This window comes from Tyto alba, unplaced genomic scaffold, assembly GCF_018691265.1.
Source record: "Tyto alba isolate M040663 unplaced genomic scaffold, T.alba_DEE_v4.0 Super-Scaffold_1, whole genome shotgun sequence".
Lineage (NCBI taxonomy): Eukaryota > Metazoa > Chordata > Aves > Strigiformes > Tytonidae > Tyto > Tyto alba.
The window spans coordinates 27,556,547-27,577,067 of NW_024881261.1; the positions used below are offsets into that span (position 1 = coordinate 27,556,547).

Sequence of the window (20,521 nt, forward strand, 5' to 3'; positions counted from 1 at the left end):
CTTGGGTGCGGGGTGGTTTTCCCTTATTTAATAGTGCAAAAATACAGAAGGCAGGCTAGGTATCTCCTGCTTTCAGTTTCTAGAGTGGAAGGGTTTCCGAGTGCCTGGTATTCGGGAAGACTTAAACCGAGAATCCCCGCCTTAAAATATACTGTAAGACAATATTGGTATTTTAACTCGCATCTAAGATTTTTAACTTTGTGTGATTTGGGGGGGGGGGGGGGGGGGGGTTGCGGGGAGAGAGGGAAAGGGAGAGGGCGAAGGAAAGCACATCCCTGTAGGAGGCAGCTCCCTTTCAGATAGGAATCTGGGACAGATTTTGCCAGCAGCCACAAAGCATGGCCCTTTGGTAATAGAATAGCCAATGTAATTTGACACTTCAACTTGCTGTGCTCTCTGCTAGTTGATTCACTTACTCACCCACTAACATTGAGCTCCTTTTCACTGTCTGTGGGCAAGGGAAAAAAAAAAAGGGGAGGGGGGAGAAAGAAAGAAAAAAGAAAGCGGGGGGGGAGAAGGAAGAAAACGGGGGGGAAATAAACAAAATTATATATTTAAAAATACCCGAGTAGAGCTGCAAATCAGTTGGGGAGAGAGGATTTTGCCTGCCTTCTTCCTTATTATTTTGCTGCTGCAAGGCTGCTTTGCAATCTGTAGGTAAGTTTCGCGTCTATTTGCGCTCCCTGCTCGCACCTCCCCGTTCGCGGCCGGGCAGGGGTTGCGTCTCGGCGGAGCAGAAACAATGGAGCGGCCACGCTGGGGAAATAGGTGTACAGGGGGAGGGAGGAGAAAAAAAAAAAAAAAAAAAAAAAAAAGAAAAGAAAAAAAAAGGAAAATTACATATTTATTCTGCGAGGGGAGAAAATGTGCGGAGACTTCTTAAAGGGGCAGGCTGTCCCCGGCGAGGGAGCGGGGCGAGGGCGAGCCGCGGAGCCGGGCGGGGAGGCGGCTGTGCCCGGGAAATGCCCTTCCCGGGGCGCGGGGGGACCCGGCCCGGCTCTAACTTGTGGCAGCCGCGACGCGCGGCGGGCGGGCGGCGGAGCCGCCGCAAAAACAAAGGGGGCGGCGGGGCCGGGGCGGCGGCTGCCCCCGGCCGGGGCCGGGGCCGGGGCGGGCTGGAGCCCCGCGGCGGGGCCGGGGCCGGGGTCGTGGCGTGCGTGGCCGCCGGGCTGCGTGTGCGTGCCCGGCCGCGCGTGTTGGGCTTGGGAGACGCGTGGGGGAGCTTGCGCCTGTTTTCCGGGCTCCGGGAAGCTTGCCTGGGTGTAAATTCCTTGTGTCTGGGTTTTGAGAGCCAGTTGGGACCGGGGCCTCTCTCGCCAGGCAGGAGGAAGGAGCAGCCCCCCCCCCCCCCCCGCCCCGTTCCTCTTTCCCCTCCCTCCCCCCGGTGCATCTGTCCAGGAAGCCGCCGGGCCGAGGGGAGGGGGCGCGGGGGCAGAGGCCCGGGGGGGCCCGGCCCGGCCCGGCCGCCGCTCGCCGCCCGCCTTTGTGCGAGGGGAGCGGGGGGAGCGCTTCCAGGGGCGCCTGGCCGAGCTGCTCGCGGGGACGGGGGGGAATGGCAGTCAGCTAGAAGACACTTCAGGAATGTAAACATAAAAATAGGAGCCATCCAGCCACGCTTTTATTCCCCCCCCCCCCCCCCCCCCGTGCCGCTCGGGATAGCGCTCTGGGCTGGCTCGGTAGCGGGGAAGGAGTAAGGCAGCCCAAGGCGGGGGGAGGAAGTTGTTACTATAACCGGGTTTTTAGACTGTAAACTTTGTTTTGCACGTGTAAAGTTTAATTTCGGTGCTACCTCGGAGGCAGCGATTAGGGGCACCGGAGTGGGGAGGCGTCTCGGGTTTTCTCCTCCGAGTGCAACCCCCATTACCATATTTATTAAAGGTGAAATGTGCCCGGCGGTGGAAGCGTGACCCCCGCATCGCGGCGAAACGGCTTTTGTCTGGGGTTGTCGGGGTCCCGCTAAACAGTTACGGCAGCTGCACAAATGATTACAAATTGCCGCCGTACAGGCAGTTTATTGAGACTGAAGCTAACTTAAGGAATAGCTCTGCATTGCTGTCCGATTGTGCGCGGTGTATATTTTTGTGCTTCAGTTAATAATCTGCAAACGGCTTAATGGCTCTGTAGTGCCAGAGGAATTGGTTTTCTCCATTTACTTCAGCAGGCCTGAGTGAAGCTGGTGTTCTGACTGCTTTTTTCAATGCATTGACATGAGAGAAGAGGATTTAACTTGGCAGCCTGAACAAATGCTCTATCAAAGGTTTCCTAAGAGACAGTAGGAGAGCAGGGGAGATGAATGACCTGGGGTAGTTTTAGGGTGCTACCTATGCAAGCTTTCTTTTAAATATGAAATGGCCATTTAGGACTCTGAATAAAACTGCGCGCATCAGAAAGGCGACAGGCTTATAAAATTTAAAAGGGCAAAAGCCCATTAATGCTGTGGCAAAGCGTTGGCTCCCAGCTCTGGTTGAGTAGTTCCAACTGCCTTGAAGTGCCAAAGCTTTTAAGGAATCTTTAGCAACGGTGTCTCTCTCGCTGCAATATGGACCTTGGCCTTGTGCACTGGGAAGGTTAATGGTGCAGCCTCTCCTCCTCAGGCAGGGCAGCGAAGGCGAGGGCGGCAGGCGTAAGGGCACCAGGGTAACCGAGAGGTGAAACAAAACCAGGAGTGGGGAGGGGGGGAGGGAAAAAAAAAAAAAAAAAAAAAAAAAAAAAAGAAGAGCTCTATGCTGGGATGTATGGCTAAAACCTCTTTCTGGTGGGAACCTGTTCAGGTTGTGATACTGGGGCAGTAACGTGGCACAGTGGCAGAACTCTAGCTCCAAAGTATTACCAGCACCAGCAGAAAAGTTTCGCAGAGGAATATAGCAAAACTAAATACCGCTGACGGTCTTTGGGAGAAGGATACCTCTAACAAACATAGTTGGTCTCGGATTCAAACCTTCACTTCCATCTCTCGATTAGGGGAAATGTACTATGGCATCAATCTTCTCTTGGCAGGGCCTGGTGCAGGTCTCTGAATGCCAGAAGACTGGCTCTGACCTTTTTCTGTTCAAGTTGAGGATGTTGAAACACCAGCCATCAAACAAAAGACACATTGAAAGCAAGATCAGCAATGGAGCACGTGTGACTTTGAGGCTAGTTGAGTGCATTTGGTGACTGTTTTCCTTGGAGTTTGGCGTGGGGGGGAGGAGAAAGAAAAGGCTGCTTATTTTTAAAATGAAGCTATGGAAAACATGACTTGAAATCCTCTAGATATCCCACAGTCAAGGACCTTTCTTCTTTTTATCTTTTTAAATGTCATCTTAAAATGTCTTGACTTCTGCTTTTTTTCACATGTGTATCTATAATTGCCAAATTCCAAGAGTATTATTTTTCCCCATGGGTGTGAGGAGGATCAGGAATTTTGCAGAATCTCTCACATTAAAAAAAAAAAAAAGGTGTTTTTTTTTTTTTTTTTTAAAAAAAATGTCTTTTTAGGGTTATGTTTTAAAACAATGAAAATTTTTCTGGGATTTAATTGGCAGATTGTGGTTTTTATCTACTCAAGACTGCCTCTAAAGATGGCTGATTTAAAGATTATTCTGTAAATTGTAATTTAAATTTACTTTGGGCTTTCAGAATTTAAAAAGAACGCCCTCAGGACCAGTCGATATAGGTATCTAACCTGCCAATGACATTCATGTCAACATGGACAGATGCTTTTATTGTTTACATTGTTTACAGTCCACAATACCTTAAATAAACGTTGATCATGATTAGAAACAATAACTGAGTCTGTGGCAAAGGATCAATGAAAACTTTGTTTCAGGAAAGAAGTGAGTTGCTGTGTATATATACAGAGAGTGTTTTGTGCTGTCTGAGATGAAATAAAACTGCGATCTTAATGCGGCGTACAATTCTGTTCTTAGAATATTTTAAGAAACCCACAAAAGATAATAGATCAGTTTCTGTACCATCTGAAAGATTTGTCCTGATCGGCAGCGGTTACAAGGGGTGAAAAGGAGAGGAGGCTTTGTAGCATGTTTCCATTCATAACTTTTCTTGTGAGTTGCTTGCCTTTTACCCCAAATCTCTTCCACTTTTATAGGCTCCAAAGGTTTTGTGTTGACACAAAAAAAGAAAAAAACCAAAACAACAAAAAACCCCAAACCCAAACAACAACAAAATAACCAGCCCACCACCTCAGGGATGGCAGTTACATCATCAATACTATAGTTGGAAACAATGTTGGCTGTTTTTTAGCAACTTGATGTTTGTACTAGCAGCCTGGAAAGCCTCTCCTGAAAAGGAAGAAAAATAGATCCCAGAAAGGAAACAAAGTTGGAATTCCTTTTGCCTTCCACGATGTTGTTGATAGGCTTCAGGACAACGTGGATCCAGCCTTTTTCTAGTCGTGCAGAAGACGATGTGACGATGAGAAATGGGTGTAGTGGCTGGCCGGGAGCCCTTGGTGCCCGCCGTGCTGCTGTAACAACGTGGGTGATCAAATGCTGCGGAGGGAACGAGCTGCGATTCTTAGGGCTTTACCTGGGAAGCCTGTTTCCCATAAATAAGTAGGACTGCAGCTAATGCCTGTGGTAACAAATTTGACCACTATGCAATTGGCTGATTTGTTCACTCCTAGTTAGACCAATTTTTGTGAAATCCTATCCTGTATTTCAGCAAAGCGGCAAGAATATTGCTGAAGAGTTTAGAGTTGGTTTATGCTTGTTCTTGTCAACTGGCTGTTGTGAGATGAGGAACACAGGCCCTCTTTATCCATTTAGGTGTGTTTTATGGGAAAGCACTGTGAACAGTACATCAGTACAGACCACCACAGATGGGCACTGACAGATATGCTCAGATATTGTATGTTGTCCTTTCACCGAATTTAGGTGTATGTAGGCTTTCCTGCTGATGATAAGTTGAGGCTGTCAGTGGTATTAGAAATCATTTCTGCTTTAAAATGGTTTGGCTTAAAACAAAAGGTTTGTAAATTGAAATGTTGCTTTGTCATATTGATTTCTTTCCCCCTCCCCCTGCCTCTTTTTCTAGAAGCAAAAACTTCTTATGTAGCAATTTTTAGTTTCTTTATTTCCGTTGGGTTTCACATGATCATTAGCATTCAGCTTGGCTAATGTTAGAATATTTTAAAGGTGATATAGGCTGCAAGAGAAATGTCCAGGCAATGGGTTGTAATGGATCTCCACAGCTCGACTGTTGGAGGCAGTAGTGTATTATGAGAGTAGGAGATGGTCTTACACTTGTAATGTGTTATTTTTGGTTCTAATAGTTCAAGATACACTGAAGTTTACGTTGCCTGCAATGGTGAGGTTTGCCAGCTTCAGTACAGTGCCTCTATCCTTCCCTTTATGGAGCAGGGCAAATTCGTATGCATATTATGCATCGAGTAGAAAAAAAATAAAGTTGTTCTTAGGCAGACAAAATCACTTTCCACCTAATTTCTCCTGTAAGTGTCAACAGAAATTAAGTTACTCCACAGGGGGTGAGCCATTCTTAAAAGAACCCGCCTTTCTGAAGGTCCACATAGGGGATCACTCGATCCGGATCACCTGTAGTTTCCTTCCGTTGCTTATACTTTTTTAGACCTGTAGCAGAAGATGGAAGTAGTAATTTGTACTCCTGTGTTGACTTCTGGAATATCCAAACACTGTCCCTTCCAATGAGGAAGGGGTGATGGTTGACACTTATTTAAATAAAGTTTAGGATCTGATGAAATATCTAAACTTGAAAAGAGTCTTCCGTCCTTTCCACAGATTCAATAAATTGAGTTGTTTTGTATTTTGTCTACTGTATTAATATCGAGGTAGTCACATTCAAGCTATCACGTTAACATTCCATTAAGATAAATGTGGGAAGCATATCCCTTGGTTGGTAATCCAGCGTTTGTTTCGACTGTACAGAGCAGCTCTGAATTGATTCCCAAAGTGAAGCAGGAAGGCTATTGGCTCGACACGGGGTGGGAGAGAGGAGAAGAAATTGCTCAAAATCCATTAATATGCACAATGCTACAGACCTGTGGAAATTTCATAAAACTGTGGATTTGAATTGCCTCTACTGCTCATTGTTTGTCTTCATAAGGAATTTGTTATTTGACTGGGGGGTGTGTGGGGGGTCATGTGTGTGTATTTTGTTTTTCCTGACTTTAGATGTCAGTGGATGGTGGAGAGCTGGTTTATAAAACCAGTGTCCTCATGCTAAGATATCCTTCTTCAGCCCTGGGAGACCTCCCCAGGCAATCCTTTGGCTGCCTGATCCGTAGGTAGTGGTGGTGTCCTCCCCCTGTTCCAGTTTCTTGGTAGTCAGTATTGGCTGGGAGTACAGAGGGACTGTGGTTTCTGCAAGCCTTTTTTTTGCTGGAGAAAAGCAGCACTGCTGTGGGTCTGACTTCAGAAAGGGGAACAACTCTAACCTATAGATAATACATATGTGTTGTCAAAGATAGCACGAGAATGAAAGCCACAGACTTTGTGCATCTGATACTGTCATGCAAAACCAGTATGGGAATTGTTTGTTGTCTTTATTTAATGGTTTTAAAATCTTTCCTGTTCTGATGTTTTCAACTCTTTATCTGGTAAGTGGTAAACTCTTCTGGTGACTTACTTTAGTAGTCAGCTTGGTCAGGATAGCATTAACTAGAGAACACTAACTGGTTGATCTAATGCTCAAATGTGGATAAACTCTGCCCCATTCATATTGCAGCTCTTTGTACCTGTGAAATCTCATTTGCCGTCTTTGCTGATTAGGTAAAAACATAAATGTTTGAGGAATAAGAGAAAAAGAAATATGTTCACAACGAGTTTGTGTTGTCCTTTGGATTTTATTTTTTTTTATTCCTTTGAGACTTCAAGGCTGCAATGACTGACCGTCTGGCAAAGCGAATGGTATCCATCTCTTGGAGATTTCTAGATAGTCTCATAACTAATCAGAAGGGTTTATTTATTGGGGCTGCAGTGACAGAGATATATGACAGAATAGTAGGGGCTTCAGTTGGCCATTTAGTAGCAAAAACAGTTCCCTTGATGAATATCTTCTTGTTTCTTGGCTGTATTCCTGACTCCCTCTGAGAACAGCAGAGCCTTTTAGGCTGCCCTGAAATACACACCTCCTGTACCTCCATCAGTAAAATCTGAAGTGCAGGTTTCTCTTCCTCTCTTGTTTTCGAACAGCCATTCAAAAAACAGATGAACTGATTGAATACAGGCTTACTGTGTAAATATGGGCATCGTGGGGTGGGGGAGCAGTGCAGGGCAATGCTGAGGCTGACTTGCTGCTGGGCAGCTGGTGCCTGAAAAGGTTTGAAATTGGACTTTCCTGGAAATTGCCTGGTCTCACACTGATGCTGAGAAAGGGGGTTTCCCTAGTCTGATCATGATTTCTACCTTGCCGAAGGTAGAAATCATCTTAAGCCTGCAAGGTATTTTTACAACTTTTCTTTTGCATATGACTGAAGCTCAGACTCTTCCCCTATGCTGTTCTTTGGGTATGGTTGTTCTCCAACACCCACATGGTACATGGGCATCCTCCAGCTCAAAGGTTACCATCTGCTTTTGGTTATTTTAGAGGTGTGAGAGTGTGATGGGGGGGGGAACCAACACCACAAAAGAGTCAGTCTAGTGACAGTGAGGAAAGGCTCAAATCTTCAGTTGCAGGACCCCCACCCCTCTAACTACAGCCACGTTCTCAAGGAAGCAAGAGAAACTCGCCAACCTGCTGTTTCACTGCCTCCATGCCCGTTTTGAGCTGTACTTCTGTTTTGTGCAGCCAGAAGATAGGATGCCACCTTGAGTGCCTTGAAAATGAGAAGTACCTTACATTTCATTGTTTTAACATAAACCTTAGTCTTCCTTAGCATTGCACATGTCTCTAAGATTTTTAGCTGTTGGAAATGACAAAAAAGCCTTATAAAGAGGAAAATTTTCTTACAGAATATTTTTGCTTAAAATACATTGCAAAAATACAAGTTCCTGCAGCTAGGGTAGTTTGACAACAAGCACTGTCACTTTTCATTTTAAAACTATAACAGTCATAGGTCAACAGAAGACCTATTTGGTCATCTCCCTCACCCACCCCCCCCCCCCCCGCAAAAAAAAAAAAACAAACCAAAAACACAAAAACACCAACAGGAGAAAAGCTTTAAAAAAGCAGTTTTAGAGACTTTGTTGACATTGAATTCTTGGAAGAGCAGTTTGTTTATATATCTATCTATATATGAAAGAGAGAAGGGTTTATTATCCCGCAGGTTTGCAGGGGGGAAGAAGAATGATGTGGTTGTCAGGCAGTCTACCCAATCTCTTGGTGCCTTTCTTGTAAATTCTGTGTTTGTTTAATGCTCTTATAACCCTTTTCCCAGCAGTGGGATCACAGAACTTAACTTGTTTACAGCTGGTATACAGCTTATGTTGGCCTTCCTTACAGTAACCCAGTGCTTCCCCCAAGCCTTTTCAAAGAAAGCTTTTCTTCCCTCCTCCACTTAGCACAGGTTGATGCACTTTACATTTGATTAAACAATTTTTTTTTAAAGACTGGAATGCTTGTTCTAAAAAGACTCCAGGCCAGTGAACTGCTTTCCTGCATGTGCTCTTAGGATCCTGAGTATCTGCATGTTCAGTTTGCTGTCCTTTAGGTACTTTACAAAACCATGAAGTCCTAAATTGCCACTGAGATACAGGTACTCTCTCTATTTCACAGAAAATCAAGACACTGCGTTGCAGTGGGCAAATAGGTGCGTATGTGGGTAGCAGTTCTGTGACTGAAAATGTGAACTCAACTTGTGTTGCATCTACAAACTAGTGCTCAACTTCAGCCCATTCACAAGTCCCTTCATTCTTGCTTCTGAGAGATCTACTCTTGATACATCTCACCTGGCGAGACTTGAAGCAGCTATCAGTTCTTCTTTAAGAAATTTGTTTCAGGAGCTTCAGTCTTTTTCTGTCTTCATCTCAAGTATGAGATTTCTCCCAAAATTTACATCACTGTTTTATTTGGATTGCAATCCAGCTGGAGTTTGATACCATTAGACATGGGAGCCTACTAGCTTTCCAACTGAATGCATAGCTTTGGCTTTTGGCACTGTAAAACTCTGACACCTCACACATTAAAATCATAACAGTATTATGTAAGGAGAAGTTATTCTGGGTCACTAGCAGAGCCTTCTAAGACTTGGTTAAAGCAGCCTTGTGAGTTAAAGCACTTGGGCTCATGTCCTCTTCCCGCAGTGCTTTGATGGTGTAAGCGTGTGGGTGGTGTGTCCTTTCCCACTCATCTGCCCTCGACTTTGCTCAGGCTGTGGTGTTGTCTCTGGACCTGCTTCTGCCACAGCAATTCACACTTGGAGGGGAAGGCCCAGCCTTGCTCAGCACCGGCTTTCATCCCCTGCCTTGGCTGCTTTGGGGTGGGACTGGAAGGAGAAACTGGGGGGCTCTGTGACCCAGCTGCTCTGGGCTCTGCGTCAGCTCCTGCAGCAGTGTGGGGGGGCAGGAGTTGCGTGCGAAGGTGGACACCCAGAAGCGCTTCAAAATCCAGATAAACCAAGACCCACCTCTGCAGCGGGCACCCACTTGTTTATGTGTAACTCAGGAGTCACTGTTTCTGTTGGCCTTGTTATGCGTTACCAAAGGACAAGTAAAACTATGACAGCAGCTGTTGGTGACCAGCAAGTGACAGAGTGCAGAATAAATCCAGGGGAACCTTTGAAATGTTTGTTAATAACAAATACTTAATCTTGGTGTTTAGCAAAGATATAGCTTACACGTGAAAGATACTCGGACTTGTCTGAGGGGTATAAATGCTTTCCTTCAAGACCAAACCTTGCATGCTGAGTCATTTGTGGGTATGAATTACAAATAAAGGGAAGGCCATTCAGACCTTGTTTATACTTCAGAAGGAATCAGCAACAGGACACAAGATAAATATTTTAAAACATTCACAGAAATTACCCTGTCCTCCAAGGTCTGTGCATCAGGGAGCGCGGAGGTGGCACTAACTGGAGCTGTGCAAGGTGAGAGAGCGGAAAGTCCCGCAAGGCAAAGCCCCGATGGTGCTAGGCGCTGCACAGGCTTGGGGGAAGCGGTGGTTCTGTCTGCTAAGGCTTCGCGAAGGACAGTGCTGCGGGTGTTAGGCCCGTTTTGACCACAGCAGGTTCTGAAAATATTTGCAATCATTTTTATTCTACCTGTATTCACGGCAGATTGTTCTTTGTAAAGTAGTCAGTTGACAGGTGCCTGCGAGGTGTGGGTTCTGCAGGGGAGGAAGAGAAGGCTGCCGGAGGGTTCAGAGCCTGGGTTTGAGCAATTGGTTGGGGGGAAGCAGATGGACACCTTAAATTCAGGACTCTGCTTGTCTTACCCTTAAGCAAGATATCAAGGTTGTTTTGTCTCTAAATAAACACAAACAATATGTGAAATTTAGGATTCATCTTTTGAAGTTTCTTTTAATAACTAGTTGATATGTTGAGCATCCATTTTGAAGAGTTTGGCACATTTCCTCTTGGCTAACCCAAAGCGTGGTCCCTCACACTGAGCCATGGTTAGTATGCCAGGTTTAGCACACTGTTTTGTAACCTTTGGGTGTCTGGCTTCCGTGCTGCCCTTGGCTGTGGTGGGTCCTCGCAAGCCCCACACGGCACTGGACTGGTACGCCAATGCAGCTCTCGCGTCTATCTGCCCTGTAGCTGGGAGCACTGGACATATGCGGGTAAACATATAAACGAGCTGAAATGAGGAGTCTAGTCGATAGTCAGGCTGCTATGGTGCGGCGCCCAGGCTCTGCCACGGTGGCTGAGGCGGCGTGATGGTTTCCTTATTGGCCACCATCTGTCTGCTCCTCGCTGGCGCTTCTTGTCTGGCGCTCAGCCTTGGGGAGCGGGGACCAGCGCTGCCCCCACGCAGGGGCTCTCCGGGAGGGGATGGTGCCTCGTAGGTTTCTGGTCACAGTCGCGTGATAGTTCTGTCATTGGATTTCTTTAATCACTTTACAAAACACAAAATAAAAATTCCGAGGCAGGGTTTTCACTGTATCTTAAGAGATTTTGCATCCTAAATGCATGTATAAATTATTTATTCAGTGCATGAACTTTCAGCAAAACCTTTTGTGAAAGAAAGTCTTGTACCAGTGCCTATTCTTAGAATATTAGTGTTTTGAAAATTTCAGCAGAACTTCTAATGTTTCTGGCAGTCCCATGGTGTCATATGTTTTGAAATTCAGATTTAAAACTTTAAATTTGGTCACTCAAAAAGTAACAGTATGTCAGTGTAGAGTCTTAGTCCTTTGTCTGAATTTGCAGCTACGGCCCTCAATACCTCTTTCTCAATAAAGAGAAACGTAAATCAAAAATACTTGTAATGTTTCCAGCTTCTTGTCCTAACAATAATTCCAGCGTATTAAATTATAAAATGAAGAAACATAGTATGTATCTCCTGTTTTATGAAAAATAGATTTTTAAGTATATCTTTGCTCTATCCATGCTCCTCAGCGCTCATGAATTTATGCTTTATTTTGCTGTAGAAACTGGTAGCTAACTTGACCTGATAAACAGTTTATAGAAAAAGCAAAAGTTTGGTGAGTCAGGCTCCCCTTTTCACTCTTACCCTATTACACTCAACTTAAGGATAATTTGTAGGGAACGGAAGGTGAATGCACATACACTAACCTCTCTTAAAAATTGCCAGGCTTCTTTGTTTAATAAGGGTAAATCCCCCAAAAGAAACATGGAAGAGGCAGGAATTCTCTGGCAGTTGATCTATTTGTGTTTTTCACGTAGAATATTTTTAGCCCAAGATACAGAAATACGTACTTTTGTATCCAAAGAGACTGTTGTTTCCATTTATTTTAAAATCCTGGATGGGAAACAAGATGTTAGACCTATTATAATGCAACCCAGTAATTAACATATGTTGGCCTGCCTCTGCCAAGGATTTCCTATGAGTAATGCAAGTTGCACAAGTAGAGGAGTCAGGTTGTTTGTCAGTGAAGAACTATACATATACGTATGAGTGATCAGATCCTAAAGACATCATATGAAGACAGTATGTGAATCTCCGTTTGAATCTAAGAGCAATTATAGTTTAAATGTCCTTTCAGTTGTGTTAGGTTTGGGGGGGGGGGAGGGGGAAGAAAAGATTGCTTTTTTTTGTTTTCCTCTGTTGCCAGTAAAATATTTTCTTGCCCAGTGTTAAGGAAAATGGGATAATGATTGATGGAGGAAGTTTCAAGTTTTTGGTTGTATAGGGGTTTTGTGTGTGGTGGTTTGTGGGGCGTTATTTGCTTTTTTTTTTTTTTTAATTTCCACAATTCCCAAATGTCTGGAGTCAGAAAACTCAGGGATGCTTTCAACAGTAAGGATCCTCTCTCTCTGACTTAGAGACATCTGTGCATTGCAGTCACATCAGGTGAGTGCCAGGTAGTTGTATCCAACTTTTCCATTTGGATGGACCTTTCACAGCAGAGTGACTTAGTTAAACTGCAGATGTTTTCTCTGTGATCAAAGCTAACGTACATAAAGCACATACTGCATGTACTCTCTATAGATAAGTTACTTCCACTCAAATAAACACATTCTGCAGTTAACGTATAGGAAGAGGGTCAGGGGGTAGAGTGGAAGCTGAAATAAAAAATAATGTTAAAAAAGTATAAAAACATAGGTGAATTCAGCTTTTGCATGGTGGATTTTTTTTTTTTCCCTAAGGAAGTATATATTACCAGTTCAGACCTATTTTCCTAATAAATGTTATGGAAAGACCAATGGTATATTGTAGATTTAAATGACTGAAATGCATCCTCAGAATAGTTTGAAGGTCATATATTCTTGAACTCCGAAATGTCCTCCAGTTAATGTTCTATTTAAAAGCTGATTTCGATTCTTAACCTGAAAGCAGGCTGTTGCACACCAGCTAATGGTTTAATGTGGACTCACAATTAGTGACTTCTCACTTCTGTGCACTTCTATCAATGTGATGCCATCATCTTGATTGAAGGGTCTGGAACATGGAGAAATAACAGGACTAATCAAACCTGTATACATTGCGAGTATTAACAACTTTCAAACACCAGAGGTTCTTTGGTACTTTATCATGGTAGAGTAAAATGCATCATCACTTTTTCCACTTAGAGTTATATGTTTAATTTGTAGTTTATATTTTGACACTATCTGTTCAGCTATAAATCAAGCTTGACTGTGGTAGTGGTGGCCTACAGGCTACCTTTTGATTGTAAATTCACAATTGTTGTTTTTGCCTTGAGTGCCATTTTCAAGCTGTGCGGTGTAGACAGTATTGAAGAAAAGAACTTGCAATACAGAAAGTGGGTTTCAGTGCTTAGCGTACTGATCAGACTAATTTAAGATTGCCAGCCTTAAAATATTTGGCCATCAGAAGCCAGGCCTATAGAATAATTTTGAATAATAATGAACTTGCATTCATTTGCAAAATCTGCCTTTTGGGGCTTGTTTAGGGTTCATATCTTAAAGTTTCATCCTGAATCGCAAGCGCTAGAAACTCATTAAATAAAGAGAGATGCTGTTATAATCAGTTGACTTAGAGAGTTGGAGCTTTAGCGTACACCTCAAAGTAGTTATTAGGCTTAGCTCCAGGACTCCTTTTTTACTTCGTCGCACGTTCATGCCATGCTCAGTGGTAGTAGGTCTAATTCCCACCCAGAGGCCACCCTCTCCAAGCAGGGCGGTGCAATTGGTAGTCCTGGTTTCAGATCATGCTCGTGATTTGTAAAACACTGCTCACCTGTTTTTCAAACCATCAGGCATCTTGTGGCTGATGTTAAGTAAAGACTGCAGTGGGTCAGAACTTTTTGATTTGCAGATTTTTAATATCTTGAGATCTTTTAAAAGTGGAATTGTTGGATATGAAGTCTGCTTCCCCCACCACTGCCATTATTCTAAAATGGGCAGATTCAGCAGATTTTTAGGAGATGCTGGAAAACCTGGCTAGTCAAAGGGGAAACTAGCTGGCTGGGAAAAATATGTGGTGAGAAAGGTGTAGGTGGATTTACTGTCAATATCGACATTTTGGCCTTAGAAAGTGAAATTGCTGCATTTGTGTTAATGTATTTATTGTGCATTCACATACCTGTCTGAAAGCTTTGTGATCTATGGGTACTATTTTTATCTTCATTTACAAATCAGCAGGTGTTCAGAGGCCTGTTGGACATCCATCCTTTTGAGGCATTTATGAGTAAATGTTTCTGGCTGTCATAATTTTGGTTGGTCAAGTCCACACTAATTGCTGCACTCTGTGCAGTTGTTCTAACATTTAAATACTGCCTGTGAGTAGGTTTGATTAAAATTACATCTCTAGGTGCACACTAAATACCGTTGATACCTCACCTACAAACAACTGTAGAATTGTTGGTGAGAATGACAGCTGCAGGCAATAAACGAGGACAGTAATAGAAGTCTCAGTTCAGGAGAGAGCATCATAAATCATGAGGCGAGAGCAGCGTGTGTGCTGACAAATCGGTGAGCAGCTGCAAACAGCATTTTCCAGGTAAGAATTATTGTGCTCGCTCCTGATAACTGCTCAGAAACCACCTCTTCCTTGTATGTGGGTGACTTCGCCCCTACACGGCTAGTCACAGTGGGGTAAGCCATTGAGCTGTAGTATTTTGACTGGGAATGGTAAGTGTTTTGTGTGGTGTAAGTTACATATTGTACGCTGGACCTTGGTTTTCATCCAAAGTGTATTCAAGAGCAAGTTTTCTCTTTCTGGGAGGAAAATCCCCGTGCTCTTTGCAGCTGATGAGTTCTTTTATTTAGTTTCCTCAGAGACTTTGGAGAAGTGTTCTTGACAGGTGGAGAGAAGGGGGATGTGTTTGGCTGGTTTTTAACTAGCTTGCTTTGTTAGCCCTTGCTGGGGGGAGTTGGAAGAAGGTGCATATGCCTCTTTAAAAAAATAAATTAAAAAAAAAAGCTGGGATGATGCTGTTAAAGTAAAGGAGAAAATAATCTGGTCACCCAGAAAACAATCTAACTTTTCTACTGTGAGAGAAATGAAAACCATTTTAATGAAATAATGATAGGAAGCAGATGGCAAAGAGCTAGCAACTGAAATATTTTTTGAACACTAAAAAATAAGTGTCAAACACATGTCTCATATTGTAATTATAGCTAAAGCATAACATGACAGAATATGTTTTAAAATCTTGAAGTCCCTTTTATATATAATTTGACCTTTATCTTTTGTTTTTTTAGTTGATTGACTTTAATCTTGATAAATTAAAGGCTTAGAAGTTTTGACAACCAGAAGTGACTGCCACTTTCCTTAGGCAAGTGAGTGTGAGACCAGTGCCACACTCCAGAAAGGTTCTGAAGTTGGCAGGCATTCATAGCTTTAATATGCAATCTTGGAAGACTACCTGTTTGATTTCCTATACTTTCAGTTTGTCTGTGACGGGAGAAAAGTAGCTAGCACACCTGAGCTTGTTGCAGTTGCAGCGTGGGGAGCTGGGTGGCTGGAGGGGGTGTGAGGCTCCACCTGGCTCTGCCTTTGGGGGGCACACAGGTCCCAAATGCAGCCGTCCTGTACACACCAGGAGCTGTAATAAGCACTGCCACTTCTTCTGCTACTGTAGGTGCAATGGCAGCAAAGTGTGCCTGGCAGTGGTGTCCCATCCCCACTGTGAAACCTGTACTTGAGTATCTACGAGCAGTTGAGATGGTGCTTCCAGTTTTGCTATGCTATGCTTATGGTTAGACTGCAGTTGTCTTCCTCTGGTACTTTAAACTGCTTACTTAAGTCATACTAATAAAACATTCCTAAGAAATGGTCCTTCAAACAGAACCATTGAAATATGGGATAACTTAAACCCCCACCCCCACTGGGCAATGGTACCAGGTTGCTGATTGAGAAAGGCTTTTGTTTTTTTGGGATGTTTTTAGTTTTCTTTTGTGTGGCTGGGGTTTTGTTGTTATTGTTGCTGTTAGCTTGTTTTCTCGTTAAGGTTCATTTTCAGCTGAATTAGCTACAGTTGGTACCACTGCATGACTGCCTGGTCTCTGTATCAGTGAAAGGCCCTGCTGGGAACACCTGGGCCAGGCTGCTGGGAGCGCCAGGACCTCCTCCCCTTGGGCTCAGCTCAACAGGCTTCAGGCTGTGACGCTTCCCCGAGGGTCTCCAGCCCCCTTTCAGTTCCCCCAAACAACAGCGAGCGTTTGCCCACACCTCAGAACAGTACACCAGCCTGGCTTTGCAGCAACAATGTTTTTTTTCTTCTATAGAAAAGTCTTCTGAAGTTGACAAGTGTCTGAGACAGGTTATTTGTCTGTGTTTTTATGATATTTATGTAACAGACTTAATGTGTTCAAACACTTGTTCATGTGCATTTTTGTCTAAGTCCTGTTGAATCGAATACCTCCTTTCCAGCCTCAGATGATTTAATGCTGAAATTGCTGAAGTATACCATTCATCAGCTGGTGGCATGGTGAGTTCTAGAAAATAAGATGGACTGTGTGCAACTGCTCAAGCTTTTCTGCTAGCAGCACAGGGCTTTAACTGTGGTGTCCCTGGCGTGGCCGCAGTCCTGTCCTTTTCCCCCATCCCCTCTGCTGGCAGGAGCTGCAGAGTGGGAAGGTCTGTGTATATGCTGGGTCCCGTGGCAGGAGCTGCAGAAGGAAGGTCTGTGTATATGCTGGGTCCCGTCTGTGCCACTTGTCTCTTCCTTTGGAAGACAGAGAGAAATTATATCTCTTGGAGGTTGTGCTGGCCATGCCACCAGCATGGGGTTGATGGGCTCCAGGAAAGGTAGGGCTATACAGGAGCAAGGGACCATCACTACGTGGTGGGTGGCTTGAGTATGAGGAAGCATCTTTTATGGTTTTCCTCATTCGCTGTTCCAGGCCAGGAATAAAAAATACGATTAATACTGTGGTAGCTGTACCATTGTACCCAATATAAACATGCTAGTCTGTGAGAAAGATGGACAATCCCTTTTTCCATCCTCAGGCTGTGGTTTTAAACTGTCAGGACTGCTTACGCCTCTTGGTTCCCTGCTGCATGTTATTCCCACCCTTATGCTGTGTTAGCATCAATGTTTGTGCAGATGCAAGATGAATCAGACTGGTGAACTGATGAAAAGAAAAAACCCTTTTGTGTTTGTGTATAGGTTCTTCCTTCTCGCCCCCAGCCCCTTGGATCAGTTCCCCAGTCTGCTTCCCTGTGTGGCTGCACAAATCGCCATGTGGGCAGCAGCAGAGGACTGGGAAGCTAAGCCGCATGGCAGGCGTGGAGGTGGGAAAGAGTGCTTTAACTGGCACTCCTGCCTAGGAAAGTCAGATGGATCCACAGCCTCACAATTAGCAAAAAATAATAAACTCAGCTCGTAAATAGATTGGATCGAGTGATTAAAACCACAATATTTTGATTTGCATAAACTTGTTTTCATATTAGTACCAGAGCATCTGTTGCTGGGGGCAGGTAAATTCTCACTAAATTAAAACATAAATTGCATGTAACCTTCCCTTCATCAGACAGCACTTCTTGTCTGTTAGTACAGGCCCTGGAACTGGTCAGGAGTCCTGAAAAGAAGGACCAAGCAAAGTGAACTTAGCTCTGCAGACCATGCCTGTGCTTGACTCCAGCTGGTTCCTGCCTAAAGCCCTTCACCAACTGCATGAGCCTGGGAGGCTGGAGGCCTCTGCCATCTCCAGTGAGGTGATGCTGGAGGCTCTCAGTTCCCAGCTGTATCGTTGGTCTGCGGTTGAGGGCACTGGGGAAGCGTGGCAGGGCCAGGGCTACCCACCACTGAGAGCAGTCCCCCAGCAGCCTTGTGCCTCCCCATGCCCAGCTGGGCTGCAGAGGGAGCATCCTTGTTTCGGTGCTGACCAGTGCTCTCCCAGGGTTGGGATGGGTAGTTTGGGATCTCTGGAGAAGCTGAGCCTTTTAAAACTCCCTCATACCTCCTGAAAGGTGGGAGGTGGTGTGTGAGCTGGCACTGAAACCAGCTGTGGTCCATCCTGCTGGTTAGTTCCCCCAGTTTGGACAAAGCCCCCCCCCCCCCCCCCCCCCCCCCCCCCCCCCCCCCCCCCCCCCGCTGTGTGGCTATTAGAAATGTTTGCAGAAGGTGACTCTGGTTTCCGCAGACTGGAAGCCCTAATGTGGGTCTTACGGGACACGTTGTGGGTTTTTTTCCCGTTTTTGTTTTGTTTTGTGGTGGGTTTTTTTTGGACAAACTGTTTCAACTGAAATGGATTATTTCCTTTTCAGTCAAACCAGGTCATGAGAACTCATGGGAACTATACGCAGTACAGTCTGGCAGGAGGTAGCCTGTCCTCCCCTATGGTTGGTGTGGCTAGAGGATACCTCTAGCACACGCATCCGTAGCGGAAAAAGCCGCAGTCTATTGTCACAAAGTACACGGCAGGATTGAAGGCTAAAACCTGGAAGGGGGAGCCAGGCTCCCGCTTGCAGCGCTGAAATATTCCCGCTAGCATCTGCTCTTCCCACCCTTCCTGCGGGGAGCCGGCGGCTGGTGGGCGACCTCCTCTTGGTGCCCGTGTCGGGCAGGCGGTCCAGCGCAGGCGGCTCCTTTCCGGGAGTCGCGGCCTCCGCCGAGGCCAGCTGGCAGCAGCCCCTGGCTCCGTGCCTCTCCCACTCCCTGCTCAATTTTTGCAGCTTTAGAGCCTCATTTGGGGGCTGAAGTGCCGCAGAAGAAGCTGTGCCGAAATGGTGCCTTTCGCACCTTGTGCAGTGCCAGGAGCGATGGGAGCCCTGGTTGGTGGCTGGAGCTCCTGGGCACCATGATAATGCAAATAACCCTTATTATTAAACTAAGCGTTTTGTCTAAATACCAGTTGTGATTGTAAAGTGTTTTTCCTTATGTTCCCTTGGGACCATGGCGTGCCATGTTTCTTTGCTCTCTGTTTTTATTGTTGCTCTGTTGCTCTGAGCGCGGGGGCTTGAGTTAACAGATCAGCCCGCAAGTGGCTGTATCGCCTTGGGGATCATAGAATAAGTTGCTCTGACTGGCTTGTGGGTGTAGATGAGTTATATCTGTGGGGTGCCTTGTGGTCCTATGGAATTCAATGTTCTCCCTGATTATTTGCACATGTTAGTTATTAAAGGATGTTCTCTGTCTTTATGCCTTATGCAAATGAGGTGCCACAGACCTGTTGAACAGAAATGCATGAAACAGTCATCTTCAGCTTCTGGAGAAATTTCCCCATAATAAAAAAGCAACGGAGAACCTTAAACTGGCCAGTATTTGCATGCATGTAACTGTGGACACTTCAAGCAATCTCAGTCAAGTATTGTCCTGAAACATTTACAACACCTGAAGTTAACAAGTGCATACATATGCAGGTGACCTGGGTCTAGGCTTTGTCTCTGTGTTATGAACAGATTTTGAGTAGATTGTTGTTTGGGGTATAACAGCATAAAGATTTTGATGAAGAAAATCATGTCCAAATCAGAATACAGTGGATAACTTTGTATGCAGATGTTCCATACTGCCAAAATTTATTGTAAAGTAGCTTTTAATAGCTCCAATTACTTTTCTGAATTTTTAAAAAATCAGTTATTCTCAGACCTCAGCAAAAATTATGATGTTTTATGGTTGAAAACAGAAATTTTGAGTATCCTCATGTCTTGCCTTCATCTTCTGTCAAAATTCCGTTTTTATATAAAAACTAAATTCTTAAGAAATGCTTATTTTTATGAAGCACCTGATTCTTGAAAGTGCCCGAAACAGGCCCTTATTGCATTAAGTGCAATGTATGATATTTCTGAAAATTGTACACTTTCAAATAATATCAAGTGAGGCATTCAGACCTCTCCAAATTCTTTGAAGTTTTTCAGGTTAATAGACTGTTTCTAAAAGGGCACAGATTCATTTTTGTAGAGGTTTTGATTTTTTCTGTTGTGATTGGTACTTTTAATTATATTCTGAACAAATCACCATACTGAAATCTTCCTGTGTGTCAAGATACTTAGAGTAACATAGCATAAGCCTCTTCCATTAATATTAATTGTGATATTTTTGATATTTCGTAACTGTATCTGTTGAGCAACACTGATTGAGTTTAGTGAAATTGTATTGTTTAAAATCCTTTTTATTAATATATTAAACTTTCATAGCATATTTTTGAAATCGGTTTGTATACAGACATTTGATTTTTCTTCATTAGCCTTATCCAAAGCAAGAAATAGTTTGCAGCCATTAATGTCATGTTAGTGAAATCTGGGCTACAATTTGACAGAGTGCTGTATTCTGATAGCTGCAAGAACGGTACAGATTTCAGAAATTAATGGTGAGACTTCAGTGTATTACAAATTAATGAAAAGTTATAGAAGACAGTATTTATATTGAAGCATGAAATAAATACTAAATTTTCTTTTAAAGAGAAAATTGTTGGGGGATTTTGACTGTTGGTGAATCACTCTGCTAGGATTTGTGGTTTTAAAGCCAGAATGCATATGCTTTAAAGCATTTTTTTTTTCTGTCTTATTTCACTATCAAAGCCTCTACACAAATAAAGGAAACTGGCAGATGAGCTCGTCCATGGGAGGAAATAGTT

At 44.1% G+C, this 20,521-nt stretch overlaps 1 protein-coding gene across 6 annotated transcripts in view; it reads left to right on the plus strand.

Moving 5' to 3' along the window:
* The first annotated feature begins 516 nt into the window (after nt 1–516).
* The window catches only part of ZMIZ1 (zinc finger MIZ-type containing 1), a 359,077-nt gene continuing 339,072 nt past the window's right edge, over nt 517–20,521 (plus strand). For 4 of the 6 annotated variants that reach the window (XM_042792940.1, XM_042792963.1, XM_042792956.1 and 1 more), the window contains exon 1: nt 517–657. The gene's annotated coding sequence lies outside the window, so the exon portion shown is untranslated. The remainder of the gene's footprint in view (nt 658–20,521) is intronic. The other 2 variants (XM_042792959.1, XM_042792993.1) reach the window with 1 other exon arrangement.